Here is a 14,845-nt window from a genome sequence, read left to right on the forward strand (position 1 = left end):
TAATATATAGGAATAGATCCCTCTGTGTGTAATGACTCTATATAATATATAGGAATGGATCCCTCTGTGTGTAATGACACTATATAATATATAGGAATGGATCCCTCTGTGTGTAATGACTCTATATAATATATAGGAATAGATCCCTCTGTGTGTAATGACTCTATATAATATATAGGAATAGATCCCTCTGTGTGTAATGACTATATAATATATAGGAATAGATCCCTCTGTGTAATGACTATATATAATATATAGGAATAGATCGCTCTGTGTGTAATGACTCTATATAATATATAGGAATAGATCCCTCTGTGTGTAATGACTCTGTATAATATATAGGAATGGATCCCTCTGCGTGTAATGACTCTATATAATATATAGGAATAGATCCCTCTGTGTGTAATGACTATATAATAATATATAGGAATAGATCACTCTGTGTGTAATGACTCTATATAATATATAGGAATAGATCCCTCTGTGTGTAATGACTATATATAATATATAGGAATAGATCGCTCTGTGTGTAATGACGCTATATAATATATAGGAATAGATCCCTCTGTGTGTAATGACTCTATATAATATATAGGAATGGATCCCTCTGCGTGTAATGACTCTATATAATATATAGGAATAGATCCCTCTGTGTGTAATGACTATATATAATATATAGGAATAGATCCCTCTATGTGTAATGACTCTATATATTATATAGGAATAGATCCCTCTGTGTGTAATTACTATATTTAATATATAGGAATAGATCCCTCTGTGTGTAATGACTATATATAATATATAGGAATAGATCCCTCTGTGTGTAATGACTATATATAATAGCTAGGAATAGATCCCTTTGTGTGTAATGACTATATATAATATATAGGAATAGATCCCTCTGTGTGTAATGACTCTAATATATAGGAATAGATCCCTCTGTGTGTAATGACTCTATATAATATATAGGAAATGATCCCTCTGTGTGTGTAATTACTCTATATAATATATAGGAATAGATCCCTCTGTGTGTAATGACTATATATAATATATAGGAATAGATCCCTCTGTGTGTAATGACTATATATAATATATAGGAATAGATCGCTCTGTGTGTAATGACTCTATATAATATATAGGAATAGATCCATCTCTGTGTAATGACTATATAATATATAGGAATAGATCCCTCTGTGTGTAATGACTATATAATATATAGGAATAGATCCCTCTGTGTGTAATGACTATATAATAATATATAGGAATAGATCACTCTGTGTGTAATGACTCTATATAACATATAGGAATAGATCCCTCTGTGTGATAATGACTATATATAATATATAGGAATAGATCGCTCTGTGTGTAATGACGCTATATAATATATAGGAATAGATCCCTCTGTGTGTAATGACTCTATATAATATATAAGAATGGATCCCTCTGCGTGTAATGACTCTATATAATATATAGGAATAGATCCCTCTGTGTGTAATGACTCTATATAATATATAGGAATAGATCCCTCTGTGTGTAATGACTCTATATAATATATAGGAATGGATCCCTCTGTGTGTAATGACACTATATAATATATAGGAATGGATCCCTCTGTGTGTAATGACTCTATATAATATATAGAAATAGATCCCTCTGTGTGTAATGACTCTATATAATATATAGGAATAGATCCCTCTGTGTGTAATGACTATATAATATATAGGAATAGATCCCTCTGTGTGTAATGACTATATATAATATATAGGAATAGATCGCTCTGTGTGTAATGACTCTATATAATATATAGGAATGGATCCCTCTGCGTGTAATGACTCTATATAATATATAGGAATGGATCCCTCTGTGTGTAATGACTCTATATAATATATAGGAATGGATCCCTCTGCGTGTAATGACTCTATATAATATATAGGAATAGATCCCTCTGTGTGTAATGACTCTATATAATATATAGGAATGGATCCCTCTGCGTGTAATGACTCTATATAATATATAGGAATAGATCCCTCTGTGTGTAATGACTATATATAATATATAGGAATAGATCCCTCTATGTGTAATGACTCTATATATTATATAGGAATAGATCCCTCTGTGTGTAATGACTATATTTAATATATAGGAATAGATCCCTCTGTGTGTAATGACTATATATAATATATAGGAATAGATCCCTCTGTGTGTAATGACTCTAATATATAGGAATAGATCCCTCTGTGTGTAATGACTCTATATAATATATAGGAATAGATCCCTCTGTGTGTGTAATTACTCTATATAATATATAGGAATAGATCCCTCTGTGTGTAATGACTATATATAATATATAGGAATAGATCCCTCTGTGTGTAATGACTATATATAATATATAGGAATAGATCGCTCTGTGTGTAATGACTCTATATAATATATAGGAATAGATCCATCTCTGTGTAATGACTATATAATATATAGGAATAGATCCCTCTGTGTGTAATGACTATATAATATATAGGAATAGATCCCTCTGTGTGTAATGACTATATAATAATATATAGGAATAGATCACTCTGTGTGTAATGACTCTATATAACATATAGGAATAGATCCCTCTGTGTGATAATGACTATATATAATATATAGGAATAGATCGCTCTGTGTGTAATGACGCTATATAATATATAGGAATAGATCCCTCTGTGTGTAATGACTCTATATAATATATAAGAATGGATCCCTCTGCGTGTAATGACTCTATATAATATATAGGAATAGATCCCTCTGTGTGTAATGACTCTATATAATATATAGGAATAGATCCCTCTGTGTGTAATGACTCTATATAATATATAGGAATGGATCCCTCTGTGTGTAATGACACTATATAATATATAGGAATGGATCCCTCTGTGTGTAATGACTCTATATAATATATAGAAATAGATCCCTCTGTGTGTAATGACTCTATATAATATATAGGAATAGATCCCTCTGTGTGTAATGACTATATAATATATAGGAATAGATCCCTCTGTGTGTAATGACTATATATAATATATAGGAATAGATCGCTCTGTGTGTAATGACTCTATATAATATATAGGAATGGATCCCTCTGCGTGTAATGACTCTATATAATATATAGGAATGGATCCCTCTGTGTGTAATGACTCTATATAATATATAGGAATGGATCCCTCTGCGTGTAATGACTCTATATAATATATAGGAATAGATCCCTCTGTGTGTAATGACTCTATATAATATATAGGAATGGATCCCTCTGCGTGTAATGACTCTATATAATATATAGGAATAGATCCCTCTGTGTGTAATGACTATATATAATATATAGGAATAGATCCCTCTATGTGTAATGACTCTATATATTATATAGGAATAGATCCCTCTGTGTGTAATGACTATATTTAATATATAGGAATAGATCCCTCTGTGTGTAATGACTATATATAATATATAGGAATAGATCCCTCTGTGTGTAATGACTCTAATATATAGGAATAGATCCCTCTGTGTGTAATGACTCTATATAATATATAGGAATAGATCCCTCTGTGTGTGTAATTACTCTATATAATATATAGGAATAGATCCCTCTGTGTGTAATGACTATATATAATATATAGGAATAGATCCCTCTGTGTGTAATGACTATATATAATATATAGGAATAGATCGCTCTGTGTGTAATGACTCTATATAATATATAGGAATAGATCCATCTCTGTGTAATGACTATATAATATATAGGAATAGATCCCTCTGTGTGTAATGACTATATAATATATAGGAATAGATCCCTCTGTGTGTAATGACTCTATATAATATATAGGAATAGATCCCTCTGTGTGTAATGACTCTATATAATATATAGGAATAGATCTCTCTGTGTGTAATGACTCTATATAATATATAGGAATAGATCCCTCTGTGTGTAATGACTCTATATAATATATAGGAATAGATCCCTCTGTGTGTAATGACTCTATATAATATATAGGAATAGATCCCTCTGTGTGTAATGACTATATAATATATAGGAATAGATCCCTCTGTGTGTAATGACTCTATATAATATATAGGAATGGATCCCTCTGCGTGTAATGACTCTATATAATATATAGGAATAGATCCCTCTGTGTGTAATGACTATATAATATATAGGAATAGATCCCTCTGTGTGTAATGACTCTATATAATATATAGGAATGGATCCCTCTGCGTGTAATGACTCTATATAATATATAGGAATGGATCCCTCTGCGTGTAATGACTCTATATAATATATAGGAATAGATCCCTCTGTGTGTAATGACTCTATATAATATATAGGAATAGATCCCTCTGTGTGTAATGACTATATAATAATATATAGGAATAGATCACTCTGTGTGTAATGACTCTATATAATATATAGGAATAGATCCCTCTGTGTGTAATGACTATATATAATATATAGGATTAGATCGCTCTGTGTGTAATGACGCTATATAATATATAGGAATAGATCCCTCTGTGTGTAATGAAACTATATAATATATAGGAATGGATCCCTCTGTGTGTAATGACTCTATATAATATATAGGAATGGATCCCTCTGTGTGTAATGACTCTATATAATATATAGGAATAGATCCCTCTGTGTGTAATGACTATATAATATATAGGAATAGATCCCTCTGTGTGTAATGACTATATAATATATAGGAATAGATCCTTCTGTGTGTAATGACTATATAATATATAGGAATAGATCCCTCTGTGTGTAATGACTATATATAATATATAGGAATAGATCCCTCTGTGTGTAATGACTCTATATATTATATAGGAATAGATCCCTCTGTGTGTAATGACTATATAATATATAGGAATAGATCCCTCTGTGTGTAATGACTCTATATAATATATAGGAATAGATCCCTCTGTGTGTAATGACTATATATAATATATGTGTTTCCCTTTTTGAATTGAATTACTGAAATAAATTAACTTTTTGATGATATTCTAAGTTATTGAGATGCACTTGTAGTTTGAGGAGAGGAAAATGAACCTGAGCTTTTCATGTTCTGAATTTGCTGTAGAAGGTGATCCTGGTGGACTGAGGCTTCATGTCATGTTTTGTTATAAGTGCTGTTGGTTAATTTTTTTGTCTTTTACAGCCACACAAATTCAGGTCTTCCCTGTAAATTCAGCAGTGTGGTGAGCTCCATGTTCCACAGTATTCTACAGAAGCAAAGTCTCTTGTGGAAACAAATTGAAATAAATTATCTATAAAATAACCCAGAATGGAACAAACCGCATTTTTTTTAGCATAAAGTAGGTATACCCATAAAATAGTATTGACTGTGTAGAGCCGAGAATATATTAACACATGAATATCCCTCGGTTCTGTTTATTATTTATACTGTGTGCGCATGAGCCCTTACTCTGACTCAAAGTCAGATTACAGAATCACTAATAGGCTGGGGCCACACGGGGCACTACTGCGATGCCCGCATGACACTCGGCTCACACTGGCAGCACAGCAGGAGCCAAGTGTCATGCGAGTGTGCCTGCATCTGAGGTCCAACCGTGTGAGCAGACCTCAGCTGCAGGGGGCGGACCGGCTCTCAGGAGGGGCGGGCAGGAACTGCGGAGGGGAGGGAAGGATTTCTCTCCCTCTCTCCTCTGTAGCCGGCTATTGCGATTCTCACTCTGCACGCGCGATACACTGGTGTACCGCGAGTGCAGTGCGATTTTTTTTTTTTCTTGCCCCATTCACTTGAATGGGTGCGAGAGAAAACAGTCTCGCCTTACAATCGCAGCATGCTGCGATTGTTTTCTCGGTCCGATTAGGGCTGAGAAAATAATCACTCATGTGTGCTGACACACAGGCTAGAATTGGTCCGAGTGGAATGCGATGTTTTATCGCACTCCACTCGCACTGATTTTCTCGCCGTGTGGCTTAGGCCATAAGGTCCAAATTGAGACTCTACGCAAGGGTTCTCAAACCTGTCTGGGTATATGGGACGAACACAGAAAAAAATTGAATTTGGGGGGCGCCATTCTTTGCAGTACAATGGAACATTTTTAGTGATGTGTTGTTTTTTTTTCAATATACCTTTTGGGTCACTTTTTTTTAACATTTTTCACTCTATTTTTTATAATGGCATTTATCATATGTGTTATGGTACAGTGTTATAGCTTTAGTCGTTTTGGTTGTGGCAAACACATATGTGCACATTTTTACTTAAATTTAGTTTATATATAAAAAAGCATTTTTAATGGTCAAAAAAAAAATCATGCTTTTTATTTTTTTTGTTTTACATTTTATTCCCTTCTTGTACGTACAGTCATATTACAATTAACACCATATAGTAATTTTGGCCAACATCTTGTAGTATTGGCCCCCATCCTTTTCCCCATCATGTAGTAATATACCCATACTGGTCCCCATTCTGTAGTAATGTGCCCATCATGTAGGATTGTGCCCATCCTGGTCCCCATATTTTAGTAATGTGCCCATCCTTGTAACTATCCTGTAGTAATATGCCCATCCTGTTCCCTATCTTATAGTAATGTGCACATCCTGGTCCCCATCTTGTAGTAATGTGCACATCCTTATCATCCTGTAGTAATGTGCCCATCCTGGTCCCTATCCTGTAGTAATGTGCCCATCATTGTTCTCATCCTGTAGTAATATGTTCATCCTTGTTGCCATCCTGTAGTAATATGCCCTATCCTGGTCCCCATCCTGTAGTAATGTGTCCATCCTTGTTCCCATCCTGTAGTAATGTACCTATCCTGGTCCCCATCCTGTAGTAATTATCCCCCATCCTGGTCCCCATCCTGTAGTAATTATCCCCGTAATGTGCCCATCGTTGTTCTCCTCCTGTAGTAATGTGTTCATCCTTGTTGCCATCCTGTAGTAATGTACCTATCCTTGTTCCCATCCTGTAGTAATTATCCCCCATCCTGGTCCCCATCCTGTAGTAATGTGCCCATTCTTGTTCCCATCCTGTAGTAATGTGCCCATCCTGGTCCCCATCCTGTAGTAATTATCCCCCATCCTTGTCCCCATCCTGTAGTAATGTTCCCATTCTTTAGTAATGTGTCCATCCTTGTTCCCATCTTGTAGTAATGTGCCCATTCTGGTGCCCATCTTGTAGTACCGTAATGTGCCCTAACCTTGTCCCCCATCCTGTAGTAATGTGCTAATCCTTGTACCCATCCTGTAGTAATGTGCCTCTACTTGTCCCCATCCTGTAGTAATGTGCCCATCATTTTCACCATTATATAGTAATGTGCTCATCCTTGTCCCCATCCTGTAGTAATTTGACCATCCTTGTCTCTCCGACTTGCCTCTGTGATTGGCCAGCGGCTGCCAATGCTATAGCTGTGTGTAGAGCGCTTCCCTGCGTGGTGCCACCAATACTATCAACTGAAGTAAAGCGCTGATGGCGGCAGCCCCCGATACCGTCCATGACTGTCAAGTCATCTACATGCTTGTGGGCCGCAAGAAGCTGCCTCAGGGGCCGCATGCGAGCTGTGTGTTTGAGACCTCTACTCTAGGCCCTTAGATAACAAGTGCTCGGAGAAAAGAATGCACACTGTTCAGTGGGTAAAACAATTGTTTATTCCCCTGTGAGTAGTTTTCTTATACCGTTTACAGACAAATTTAGTTAATATTTGGAAATTTCCACTTTCAGACAAGTGGGTCCACGGTGGCTTCTCCTGGGATTGGTCAGCATGTTTCAGCTGTCAGTTTCCCTTTAAATAAAATAAAAAAAAATGAATAAAAGAGCAGGACAGCGCAGGCTGGGAGCTTGCAATGTTTTATTGTTTTCCATAGACAGCCACATTGTTTTGACTTCTAGCAACTTTTGTTAAATCGCTCCTCATTGTATCACCACTAAAATATATAAACCTGGCACTTCCTTAGTGAGGAAATGAAAATCCAAATGAAGGAAAATATTAAAACAAAGAAATTGAATCAGTCTTTAGCAAATAAATATGTTGCATTGTTACATACTGTGCATACAAAAATAAATATTACAAGCAGAAAAATGATAAATTGTTACAATAAAGCTCCGCTAAGTCTTCCATTTATCAGTTACATCAGTTGTCAACCAACTTTTTCTCCAGTTTCAACTGCAAAAACATGGAGCCAGATTGTTCACATCACCAGGTTGCATTTTCAATCTCCTAGCAAACTTTAAGATCAGTTCTTGCATCTATTTCTAGAAATTAGTGGATCAATTCACAAGACCTCAGGCTAGTGGTTAGGACAGAAGCCCTGTTAGGCTGTATGCACACTTTGCGTTTTTGTCACATTTTTTTTTCCACATGTTTTTGCTTGCATATTTTCAGAAATCTACAAGTAAATCTTTATGACTGCAAAGTCTATGAGAATCCTGAAGTGTTTTGCACACGTTCAGGATTTTTCCCTTGCAGATTTGGTTGCAGAAAAAAAATCTGCAGCATGTCAATTTTTTTCTGCATTTTGGCTGCGTTTTTACCATTGCTGTAAGAATTTCCTCTCCTGTGGGGCCGTGGTTGCTCTCTGCAGGAGACTGTAGCTGTCCCTGCTCACGACAGCACACTCGCGGTTCCGCTGCAATACATTGACATGCTGCGGTTCGGGAAGCCACACCGCATGTCAGTTTATGCTGCTGGCAAAACAAGCATGGTGGGCATGGTATTTCTAGAAATCCCATCCACTGTGGTGTACCATCCAAAATGCTGTGAACACTGATCTTGGGCATTCAGCCTTGTAAGCAATGGAAAAAAAAAGCATAAAAAAAACTTCAAGTCGCAGCAAGAACACACGTTTTTGCCACAGCGATTTTCCTGCCAGAAGATGTAGAATGTCTGCAACCAAATCTGTAACGCGTGCACAAAGCCTTAACCTCCTCCTCTTGACATCCACTGCTTTTCCTGATTAGCGGGCCTTGCACTAATTCATCGCTGTGGTGTGACACAAACACAACATCGCACCAGGTCGACTAATCAAAAGAGGAGCTGGAGATGTCAGCAGTTAGGATGCAGTTTGCTAGGATCCCGTATAGAGGTTACAGAACACTGACCCGACCGTTGGACTTGGGTTCTGCTTATTTATTCAATCATCACTGTCCGTGTCCCTCCAGTGTGCACTACCACACCTGAGGGAAAAAAAATAGCTAGATAGGTGGAAACAAGATCTAAAGCCTCCTTCACTTGTCCATGTTTCCGGTCCGTGTTGTGTCTGTTTTCACACGTACCGAACACAGTGAAAAAATAATTGCGAAAAATGGCGTAGAGTTCTTTTCAAAACCAGCCAAGGGACAGCAGACAACTAGGGACTGATATTATTAGGGTTGGAAGGGCCATGGTTATTTGGCCCTTCTCAGCCAAAAACTAGCAGCCAGCAGTTGCCCCAGAAGTGCTACATCTACTAGTTTTGTAACAAACGGGGTAATATATGGGGTTGATGCCAGCTGTGAATTGCCAGCTGGCATTAAGCGCTGGTATTAGTAATGGGTGGGCGTCTATCAGACACCCCCATTACTAATCCAAAAGTGTAAAATATAAAAAATTGAACAAACACCCCTAGACTACAGCTCTCATTCACCAATTTATTAAAGATGTATTTTAAAAAAATAATAAGTCCGCCATAAACCATAGCGATGTCCCACGACATTCCCCAAAAGCGAATCTGAAAGACATAAAAAGAGAAAATGATTCAAGGAATAAAGAAAAAAGACACCCTCATTCACCAATTTATTCCCCTGCAAAAACCCTAATCCAAGGTCTGCCGTAATCCACAAGAGGGTCCAAGACTCACTGTACAATCAATGAAAAACAGATTGTTCCTTATTGCCAGGGTGAGCAGCCACTGCAGGGTCACACACTGTGCTGTGTGAGAATCATCACTGTAAACTGAGATGACCTCATGAAGTCAGCCGAGGTCACAGCAGCGGGTCATACAGTGTGTGAGCCATAGCGGGCAGTGACGAGCGGTGACGTCATGAGTTCACCTCAGGTCAGTGGCTGTGGCGGTTCTCATGGCAAGTATTGTGAGAGCCCACAGCAATGAACTTCAGCAAACTCATGAGTTCACCGCAGTTCAATACCTGGCCGTTCTCACATCCAGTTTCGCGAGAGGGCTCTCACAATACTTTCTGCAAGAACTGGCAGTGAACTCAGTTGAACTCATGAGTTTGCCGATGTTCATTGCCATAGTTATTTGGCCTTTCCCAGCCTAAAAATATCAGCGCACTACTGTAAAGCCAGATATATGCATCCTTGTTATAAAGAGGTGTAGTTAGCATGGCCGGAAGTGTGTTGACTTCTGATCATGCGCAGTGAGGCTACACCCAGCGTCTGACGTGCTGAATACTGAGAGGTATGCGCGGCCTTCTATAAAGATGCAGTGACGCTGTGCATTGCATAGCATGCTATCACTCCCACAGGGGCGTGATTACATGATAAGTGGGCAGACTAGTCAGGGGAACTAATGCTCCTGCGACTAGTCACACCCCTCATTAGCATCTCATAAACATTCATTTACTAATATCATGATCAATACTGATTGTACCATCTAGTGTAAAAAAAGCGAAGGGGCTTCTCACTGCTGTAACTGAGAAGCCAGTACTGTCTACTTCTGATTGATCACATCTTAAAGAGAGTCTCTCAGCAGAACATGACTGTTCAAACCAAGCACAGAGGATCAGTACATGATTGGCTTGGCAAACTATTCAGTGTACCTTTCCCTCATCTCTTTTCAGTGAATAGTAGAGATAAATTAAGAACAAGTAGATAGTAAGGCGAAGAGTTTTGCAACACCATGGGTGCACCTAGCGCTTGTGCTTGGTTTGAGCAGTCATTTTGTTCTGAGAAAATTATACAAGGAGTGACAATTGGACAAATTAATTCTAATTCTGAGGGGAGAAGAAATGAACAATCACATGAATAATTGTATGAAAATCTCACGATTGAAACATTTAAATGCAAATGAACAAGTGCCGATTGTGCAATAAATAGAGAATAGAAACATCGAGCAGCACAACTCTAAAGGCCCTGTCACACACACAGATAAATCTTTGGCAGATCTGTGGTTGCAGTGAAATCATGGACATATTATTCCATTTGTACACAGCCACAAACCTGGCACTGATTGTCCACAATTTCACTGCAACCACAGATCTGCCGCAGATTTATCTATGTGTGTGACAGGGCCTTAAGGTTATTGATTGCCAGGCCAAATGTTCAAACATGCTAATGTCTTGAACAACCGGGGAAGTCACTAAGAAATCCGCAGCTGTTCACTGATTTGTCACAAACACGACTACTCTCTAGCGCCCCCCTTGTCTGCAGGCCACTTTTGGTACTGCAGGACAATTCATAAGATGAGGCTGCTGAGCTAATAATGCCAAATATTGGAGGTCTCACAGCAAGGGTAAATGTATATATCACCGATTCCCGCTAATGGAATATATATATACCTCGGTACCCTTAATGATAGCACGCTAATAATTCTATGCAATCACAATTACGCTGCTACCACCCAGCTTTTCGGGATAGCTGGGGACCCGTTTCAGATAGCATAAGGCCCTTCGGGTTTATTGGATTCGTATATAAAGCATGAGGAAAGAAACTATTACATTGTTATATATTTAATCCGAAAATAGACAGTGTTTAAAAAAAATATACAAGAATTTACAAAAGGGAACAATACAATTGCAGTATAGACAGTTACATAAAATAAAAGGTATAAAACGTGAAACTTACTAAGCTTGTGCCATAGAAGTGGTGTCTACTTAGGGAAGGAGGGACTCCAAGAGAAGAAGATGGTAGAAGAACGGCCAGCATCACCCTTCATGATGCCCTCCAAGTACTGACTGACCCCCCCCCCCCTTGGAGCGAGTCTCTTTTATGCCTTAAGCTAGCCCCCCTTGTCTGTGACATCATTTTACAGTCTTTTGTGGGCTGAGATGGTTACAAAGTTCCATAATTCTATCTTTTTACATATCTTGGCCCCTGGGTCACACAGGTGAAAGATATTAGCGTCATATTTTATATCTCGATTTTACATTTACATAGATACCAAACACAACGCCTCTAGTACGATTTTACTGGCCAATACCAATTTGTCGTTATACCGGCAATCTCCCCGTCAAGCGAGACGGTGCGCTGGGTTCCGCACGACACAGGGATTCTGGCAATATGTTTTTCATTTTTCTAGCATTAACACAGCACTTAAAACCTGCTTTGGAAGTTTTCCCGCCCATAGCACAAAGGATTGTCTTTCTCTGCATTTTGTTTTCTGTAGATATACCATCACCCATGTCGTAAATACCTTAAGCTTCCAGGCCGATCAGATAATCGTCATGACGATCTGTGGCTGATGGTGGAAATGAGGGGGGTAAAGACCCTTCAACAGTTTTACATGACACTATAGTTCAAAACTAATCGGCTATAAGGGTATGTGCGCATGTTGCGTTCTGCCGTGACAAATATACAAATATTCTGCAGCGTTTTGTCACTGCATGTGTGTATCGCCCAGGGTTCTGGGGTACTCTGTCCCGGGCAGTGTATAACTGGGGAATGTCACGGTGGTGGCCGTTGCCCGGTTCCGTGCCATGGGTGCTTTTTGAAAAGGGGATATTTACAGGGGATTGTTAAATGAAGTTTATACGTGACGCCACTTGCGGTGTTTCGGCTATAGGGATGGAGCCGCCGCTACACAATGTTCACTACTGGGGCTGGTGTTAGTGTCAGCCTGAATGTTAAGCCCTCCGCAAGCAGGGCCAGGCCCCAGAGAGTAGGTGTAGTGACGGGTGTCGGAAGAAGGTAGGCCACACAAGGGTTTCAGTGCAACTGGTTCCTTACTCACTTTCTGGTGGTAACTGGTCACCTGAGGCCGGCTGGTCTCAACCGCAGGTCCCCTTAGTCCCAGTGCTGGTGTAGTGACCTGGTGGCTTCTTTCCCCTGCACCTGTTTTTGGTTGGTGGGTCCCCATGGCGTAGAATGGCTGGGGGTCCCCTCCTGGTAGTCTTCTTCAGCAGTCTGTATGACGGTAGCGTGAACTCTGTGGGGTCTGTTCCTCTGGTCCTGTCCCCGATTCTCCCTTTGCTACTGTGTGCCGAACTTCAAGGTCAGTGAGGTCCTTGATGGTCCCCTCACAGTGCAGATTTTATCAGGTCTGCCTGGAGTTTTTGCCTGACCTAGGATTCTGTACCCCGTTGGTGGTGTAGTTCTGGGAGTACTCCACCGTACTCCACCTGCAGCTAACCACCTGGGCCCTCAGGTCACTGTTCACTCCAGTCAGTGTGTCTGCTCACTTTCACTGTCAAACTCTTTCTGCGTCTACTGTCTGACTGTCCACTGTCTGCCCCTTCCACCTGGTTGTCTAGTGGACTGGACTGGCTCCACCTCTAGGCGGCCATTGGTTCGACCCTAGCCTTGTACCATTCTATGGGGGATAATTGGGGAAAAACAGGGATTACATGGAGTGTTTGTGTGTTACCACCACTGGTTTTCTGGGGCCCTAGGGGGTAGGCCCTGCATCTCGGTGGGGATGCAGTACCTTGTAGCTCCCTGTTAACTTCAGGGGCGCTACATGTGCATTTCAAAACGCAGCCAAAATGCTGCATTTTGGATGTATTTTGAATGCAGAATGGATGCAGAATTCATGTGTTCTGGATGCTTGCTCTCCCATATACAAAGAGGGAAAAGCATCAAAAACGCACAAAAGAAGTAACATGTTGCTTTTTAGAACGCATCGATTTTGTAAAAAATTTGGCATGCAAAATGCTGCGTTTTAAAACGCAACGTGCGCATGGAGTTTGCGAAATTATCATAGACTTTGATGGGGACACAGAACACATGCGTTTACGCTGCAGTTTAAAAGGCTCCGTAAACTCATAAAAAAACGCAACGTGTGCACATAGCCTAAAGCTATAAGGTTTATAAAACCATGACTCCAGTATTGTAAAGGTTGGCCATTTATTACCTACTGCACCCCACACCCATCCTCCATATGAAGAAAGACAGAACAGTCATTTTGGATTAAATTGGCCAAAAATTAGCTTTGGTTGCAAACAAAAAAAATAACTATTTTATGATATGAGGTTCTTGCTGCTCCAAAAGCATAGCAGTTCCCAATATGTGACCTTCTGACATTACCCCCAGTTGCAAATTTACACAGGTCCATACCAAAATGCAAACACAAATTGAGGGTGCCATCTGCCTTTTGGAATCCCTTGCCCACCCCATTTTGCCACCAACTCCAAGAACATCATCTCAACAGCCACTGTGAGCATAAAACTGTCAAAAATGCAACTCATCCCACCAAAAGAAGCACCCATCTGATGCCATCCTGAATAATGAGGGGCCCACAAGTCGATCACCACTGCAGTTAACCCCTTCACACCCAAGCCTGTTTTCACCTTCCTGACCAGGCCATTTTAATGGAATACTTCAATGGAGTCCAGTGATTGTGAGATTGTTTTTTTTTCATGACATATTGTACTTCATAACAAAAAGAGACTGTTGCACTCTGAAATGCTAAGATATGTTAACATTGAATATAGGAATATGAACATGCATTACGGCTAAACCCCCCCCCCCACAAAAATTTAGATACTTAGCATATAAAAAAGGCCAGTTTTGTGTGAGCCCAACATCCAACGTCAAGGAGAAACTCTGAATGTTGGATTGCTAGCTATTCTACTGCCTCTCTTTTGGGTTAAAAACCTCCAATTTATGCGTGGATGGGAGCCTGCTAATAAAGAAATAAAATCAATTAAGGCTGATGAGAAAGAGTGCTCAATCAGAAGGCCTTTTTTCTATAAGTATGACA

The 14,845-nt window shown here is 39.3% G+C and overlaps 1 long non-coding RNA gene across 1 annotated transcript in view; it reads right to left on the reverse strand.

Moving 5' to 3' along the window:
• Window positions 1–7,762: 7,762 nt before the first annotated feature.
• The window catches only part of LOC142295753 (uncharacterized), a 311,869-nt gene continuing 304,786 nt past the window's right edge, over window positions 7,763–14,845 (reverse strand). Inside the window, exon 3 of the long non-coding RNA XR_012751544.1 lies at window positions 7,763–9,697. This is a non-coding gene — a long non-coding RNA (uncharacterized LOC142295753). The remainder of the gene's footprint in view (window positions 9,698–14,845) is intronic.

This window comes from Anomaloglossus baeobatrachus, chromosome 3, assembly GCF_048569485.1.
Source record: "Anomaloglossus baeobatrachus isolate aAnoBae1 chromosome 3, aAnoBae1.hap1, whole genome shotgun sequence".
Lineage (NCBI taxonomy): Eukaryota > Metazoa > Chordata > Amphibia > Anura > Aromobatidae > Anomaloglossus > Anomaloglossus baeobatrachus.